The following is a 6,449-nucleotide window of genomic DNA, read 5'->3' as shown; positions in this document are numbered from 1 at the left end:
ATGTTCCGCTCCACAAACAGTCCAAGCACTAACTGGTAAATAAGCCATCTGCAGGAATGCTCTTGATAGCTTCACCACCTAATATTGAAATTTAAGTATTGAATGGCACTGGTGCCAGCTTTAACTATGTCTAACGTTCCAGTGGTTAGACTTGTTTCTCTGCCTCCTCCCACTTGGCAAAAACATAGATTGCTCTCTCATATGTAGACTTTGTTCTTCACGGAATAAGATGGGACGAGTGCCACAATTATTTGTCTTTATAATAGCCCTGTCCTTTAGAAATAATTAAGAATTCTGGAGTCCTAAGTCAAGAAATCCATAATTCAGCCTGAATGCACTCACAAAATAAAATATTAGATACTCATGGCATTAGACTTGAATTAGAATTAATTGACTTCACTGCTGTCTTTCTCTCCAAAAACCTGTTAAAATGGATGACATTTTAGTTTGCGATGCATTGTGTATCAATTAGGTGTCGCAAAATACTGTTTTCATTTTTTTCCTCATTCTTTTTGTATCCCTGTGCTACTTTTCTCCTCCAGCCTCTTTTGTCCACTTCTACATGAACTCGCTCCAGCATTGACTGCACATGATTACTCTATATGGGCTTTCTGATCATTGCAACGGTGTACCACACCTATGTGTATTAGCACAGCTGCTTGTGGTCTCCTTGATAACTGCATTAGACCTGGTGACAATGCAAATGCACAATTGTCTCCATTACAGTAAGGGTCCTTTCACACGGCCGCTCCGCTGCTTAAGTCCGCTGCGGGACTTTTTTTTTTTTTCACGGAGCGGATGACATTTGTGTCATCCGCTCCGTGTGCCCGCATATCATCCCATCCGTTTGCGGTTGATATGCGGACATAATGTAAGTATATGGCACTGCGGATGTCAGCGGATGACACCGCTGACATCCGATTTTCCTTCCTTTCCTTTTTTTACACGGATGAAAAAATAGGGTTCTGTTCCATTCGAAAAAACGGAACAGAACTGAAAGGAGGAAAATCGGATGTCAGCGGATGGTATTCCGCTGACATCCGCAATGCCATTCACTTACATTATGTCCGCAAATCATCCGCAAACGGATGGGATGATTTGCGGACACACGGTGCGGCCGTGTGAAAGGACCCTAAGGGCTCTTTCACACGGGCGATCCGATCAGATCCGCCTGTCAGTTTTTTAGGCGGATCTGATCGGATCCTCCATGCAGCTCTATGGGGCAGCGGGTGTCAGCGGAGACACCTCCGCTGACACCCGCTGCCATCCGTATCCGATCCTGTCCGTGAAATCTGGACGGATGGAAACCCTATTTTTCCATCCATTCAGTAATCGGAGCGGAGCGGATCTGATGAGAGCGGACAAGCGGTCCGCTCTCATCCGATCCCCCATAGAGGGCAGCGGGTGCTGAGACACCTCCCTCTCCGCTCTGCAAGCGGAGACGGAGCTGTCATCTGCCCGGCTCAGCGGGGATCGCGGATCGATCCCTGCTGAGCAACACGGATCCGCCTACGGAGCGGACCGTGTGAAAGAGCCCTTTGGGTCACCAGGTATTGGTGTAATATAAGCTGCATAATTACAAGAACCAAAAACAACTTTCAAATTTACATTACCCAATAAAGCCTATATGAGATTTTGGGTTTAGATCTACTTCAAGAAGCATACCAGAGACCCGCAATGGTTTTTCTGTCCCACACCAAAGAACCACAGTGCGAAGTGTGACCTGGTTTTTACTCCCAGCCCAAGCCAAAACTGAGCTTTAGTAATGTCATATTACAAGGAACTGCTGCACCTTTTAGGAGATTGCAAAGTTACACAAGATTTCTGAACCTTGTAGCAAGCTCTCATTTAATCAGAGCTGCGCAATTCTACTCATAAAAAGGCTTTTTCTCTATCGCTCATTGACAGACATAGTCCTCGGTGATACAGCACCTTCGGGTTTATGTTGCCTCCGCAGGAGTAGGACTAGACAGGAAATAAAATGCTCTGGCCACACCTTAGGGGCAGTCCCAGAGGGTATATCCTCTCTCTCTCTGCCTCAGCAAATCAGTTTTTTTCTGTCTAGTCAGGAGTAAGGACCTAGATACCTTGCTGGGATCTTCGGTCCTGGCAGGATTTTTTTCTTAGAAAAGATTTTTTAGACAGCTTTTTTTCTCCAGTGTTCCTGTGAGATCTTCAAGCAAGAAAGCTGAACTGGGCGACGGGCGGGATGTTGAGATCCAGTGGTCACCCCAGTTCAGCCTACGAGCGCGTGCAGGCCATAGCTCCGCGCTGGGTCGGCCGCGACATTGTCCCACTGGAGGGACTGACCCTGCGAGTTAAACGTCTCGCTGAAACGCCAAGGACCATGAGTCACGGCGTCCGTATTGGTCGACAGCCCTCCAACTTCGGTGGAGAGGGGTACTGTCAGGAATGGCGCCCGCCTGGTTCCGGTATGGTGAGTAGTATGTTCCCCTTTTCCCCCTGACGGGTCTTGTGGTGAACGCGGGCCCCTCTCTGTAATGGTAAGGATGGGTTCCCCTCTATCCTATAACATGTCACAGATCCCCCTAATTGAGTGTGATTTTTGTGTACAAAAAGCCAGCAGGCTTGGTTTGGGAGCTGACAATCTAATTACAAAGTATGTTTAAATGATTGTAATATGTGGCAGCACGGGAAGCTTACTGTGTTACAAGAAGTATCCTACCTGTCAGAAGTCACAGGACAGGGATGCGGCTTGCCAGGTCATTCCTCCAGCTGAAGCAGGTCTCCCGACGGCCATGCGGTTCCGCCAGGGTTCGGTACCGCCGGTCAAGCTGATCTCCATGAGAGAGAGGTTTTGCGATGCCTAGTTACTGCAGGACGCCGCTATGCTGTGCAAACCGCCGTAGATCGCACGAGGCCGCCATTTTGGCATAGCCTCGTGTCTGCAGCATGGGGGCGGCCATGTTTGAGGTGACTCCAACACCTCGTGGAGCTAGGGGAGGCGCCGGAAGGCGTGCAGAGGGGCGGAGCCGCCTCCCTTCTTCCTGGGCAGCCAGCCAAAAGACTTCCTGTTTGTGGACACAGCGCTGTAACCTGTTGCAAGTGAACTCTGAGCATCAAGTGGTGAGCCTGGGGGTCTATCTCTCTCTCTCTCGCTCTCTCGCTCGATAGGGATCCCTAGCAGGTAACACTGAGGGGCTTTTGTGGCGCTGGGGGTCTGGAAAAAAAAAAAAAAAAAGTTTTTTATTTAAGTTGGATTGAAGTTTCCGGGTAGTTACTGGAATAATCATGGACCCTGCCACACAAGTACCCCCACCTGTTTCCCTCAAGGGGGCCTCGGGACCCGCCGGTGCGCAGAGCATGGATGCATTTACAGCAGTTTTGGAGTCTATGGTGGCGGCCTGTCAGGGACGGGGGTCAAGAAAGCGACCCCCGCCTACCCCTATAATATCTGACACCTCTGACTCAGATTCAGAGGTGGTCACTGCAGCTGCAGGTCCCTCTGCAAGGGCTGTTATCTCAGGTAAAGCTCCCTCAGACAGTGAGGAGGACGTGCATTCTTCCGCCATAATTCAGGAAGAAGCATTGGACGCACTAGTTGTGGCGGTGCGGGAAACCTTAAGACTTGAGGTTTTACCGGCAGAGGCAACTGAAACAGAGATTCCCTTTGATACTAACAAGCCCATCAAAACGGTGAAGGTTTTTCCTGTACCCAAGTGTTTTGGTAATAAAATTAAAGGAGAATGGGAGCATTCTAAACGTACCTTTACTATTTCCAAGCGTATTGCTAGACGCTATCCGTTTGAGGAATCCCTCATTAAGAAATGGACGGTACCACCAGTGGTGGATCCACCTATTTCCAGGCTGAATAAAGCCACGGTTATCCCAGTGGAGGACACTTCGTCCTTTAAGGATCCGGTGGATCGGAAGATGGAAACAGAGTCCCGCACTATCTTCTCTCTGATAGGGTCAGCATTTAGACCAGTAATTGTTATTGGTCTAGTTTCCCAGACACTTACGGAATGGGCGAGATTGGTACGCCAAGACCTTAGGGGAAAAGATATTCCCCAGGGAACATCTGATTTGATGGAACAGATTATACAAGGGCTACAGTTTATCTGTGACGCAGCCTTGGACACTACTCCCCTATTAGGGCATGCATCTATGTCAGCGGTAATCCTCAGACGTGTGCTGTGGTTAAAATGCTGGTCAGCTGACCTAGGTTCCAAAAAGACCTTGACGAATCTCCCTTTTCAGGGGAATCGCCTATTTGGGGCCACCCTAGATGAAATCATTAAAGATGCCACTGGGGGCAAGAGCACTTTCTTGCCACAGGCTGCTAAAGCTAAGGGACCTCGCAACAAGCGAGGACCTTTCTTTACCGCCCATAAAGGGTTCGCACGCCCGGCTGGAACAAGCGGGAAAGGCAAGACTCCTCCAGGAGGGTTCAAGAAAGGCTGGTCGGACAAACAGAGGACCGACTCAGCCAAACCCGAAGCAAAGGATTACACAGCCTGAAGGTGCGCCCCCACCCGGTTTGAGGGTGGGGGGACGTTTTCACCGGTATTCAGGACATTAGATCGAGCATCGACTACTACTACCGGTGCGATTCTTCCCTTCCAACATTTAAGTGCTACAGGGAGCGGTAGTCACCGTTCCCTGAACAGATCTTTTACTTTACTTTTTCCTAAGATTAGTCTCAATTCCCCACAGGAATCGGATCTGGTTGACCAGACAGACCAAGAAGCCTCTAGCCGGGTGACTTCGGTCCCTGAGATTCAACCAGGAGAGATCACCGTTCCTGATAGGAATCAGGTGTCGGATAAATGTGTGGGAACAGAGAACGACCAGACTTTCTCGGATGGTCGGGGCCAGATAGCTCTAGGGACGCCTGGTTCAGATCCCGTCAGTGCCAGTGGTCCTAGAAATTCTAGGCTGGCCTCGCCAAGCCGGCCTGGCCGACTTGGACTTGCTAGTCGCGGACGTTCCGTAGGAACTGCGTCTCAGGGAGTGTCTGCGGTCTCGAGGACCAATCTACCATTGTGCTTTACAGTCGCTGGTTTTAATGGCCTGGCCATTGAGACCCAAGTACTGAAGGACAGAGGGTTGTCAGCTTCAGTCATTCCTACCCTTATTAAAGCAAGGAAAGCGACTTCCAGCAGAGTCTATTATCACACATGGAAGACTTATATCGCGTGGTGCGAATCTTTAGGATTTCCTCCACGTACCTATTCGGTGACTCGAATATTGGCCTTTTTGCAAAAAAGGGGTTGAGCAGAAGCTAGCCTTGAGCACCATCAAGGGTCAAGTTTCAGCATTAGCAATCTTCTTTCAGAAACCTTTAGCTACCAAGTCCTTGGTGCGGAATTTCATCCAGGGGGTGCGGCACCTGGCTCCACCAGTCCGCGCGCCCTTACCGCCCTGGGATCTTAATTTGGTTTTGTCGGTTCTACAGAAACCTCCTTTTGAAAACATCAGGGAGATTCCCTTGCTTACATTATCCCAGAAGGTGGCCTTCTTGGTGGCTATCACTTCTGCACGCAGGGTGTCAGAACTGGCTGCTTTATCATGCCAGTCCCCATACTTAGTGATTCATAGGGATAAGGTAGTGCTTCATCCTAAGCCATCCTTTCTTCCAAAGGTGGTTTCAGATTTTCATCTGAATGAAGATATTGTACTACCTTCCTTGTGTCCTCAGCCCAATCATCATCGGGAACATGCGTTGCATTCCTTGGATGTGGTTCGGGCAATCAGGGTATACCTGAAAGCTACGGAATCGTTCCGTAAGACGGATTCACTTTTTGTGATCACGGATGGCCCCAGAAAGGGGTTGCCTGCATCTGCCGCGACTATCTCCAAATGGATTAGACAGACGGTGGTACAGGCTTATTCTATTAAGGGTCAGAGTCCTCCGTTCCCTGTTAGGGCGCACTCCACTCGAGCGCTCAGTACTTCCTGGGCCTTTCGCCATCAGGCGTCAGTGGTCCAGGTATGTAAGGCGGCCACCTGGTCGTCAGTACATACCTTTTATAAAATTGATGTGATGGCATCGGCGGATGCCTCATTTGGCCGCAAGGTTTTGCAGGCCGCTATTTGAGGAGACCGGTGGTCTACCTCGAGGGTTTTTTTCTGTTTGAAAATTTTTTTGTTGAGTCTCATCATTAAGGATGAGCATTGTAAACTTCTAGTTGGCACCGGTTGGGCCTTCTAGATTGGATTTGATTTCCATTTTCCCACCCCTCATTTGTGATACTGCTCTGGGACTTCCCGAAGGTGCTGTATCACCGAGGACTACGTCTGTCAATGAGCGATAGAGAAAAATGGATTTTTGTAAAATCTTACCGTAAAATCCTTTTCTCTTAGCTCATTGACAGACGTAGTACCCGCCCCTCTGTTTTTTTGAGTTGGGTTGGGTTAAATTCTCTAAAGACTGCTTTCATGACATAACTGATTTGCTGAGGCAGAGAGAGAGAGGATATACCCTC

The sequence above is a fragment of the Pelophylax lessonae genome (assembly GCF_965119305.1).
Source record: "Pelophylax lessonae genome assembly, chromosome: 2".
NCBI classification, from domain to species: Eukaryota; Metazoa; Chordata; class Amphibia; order Anura; family Ranidae; genus Pelophylax; species Pelophylax lessonae.
The sequence above is the reverse complement of the archived record's forward strand: the minus strand, read 5'-3'. Positions refer to the sequence as shown.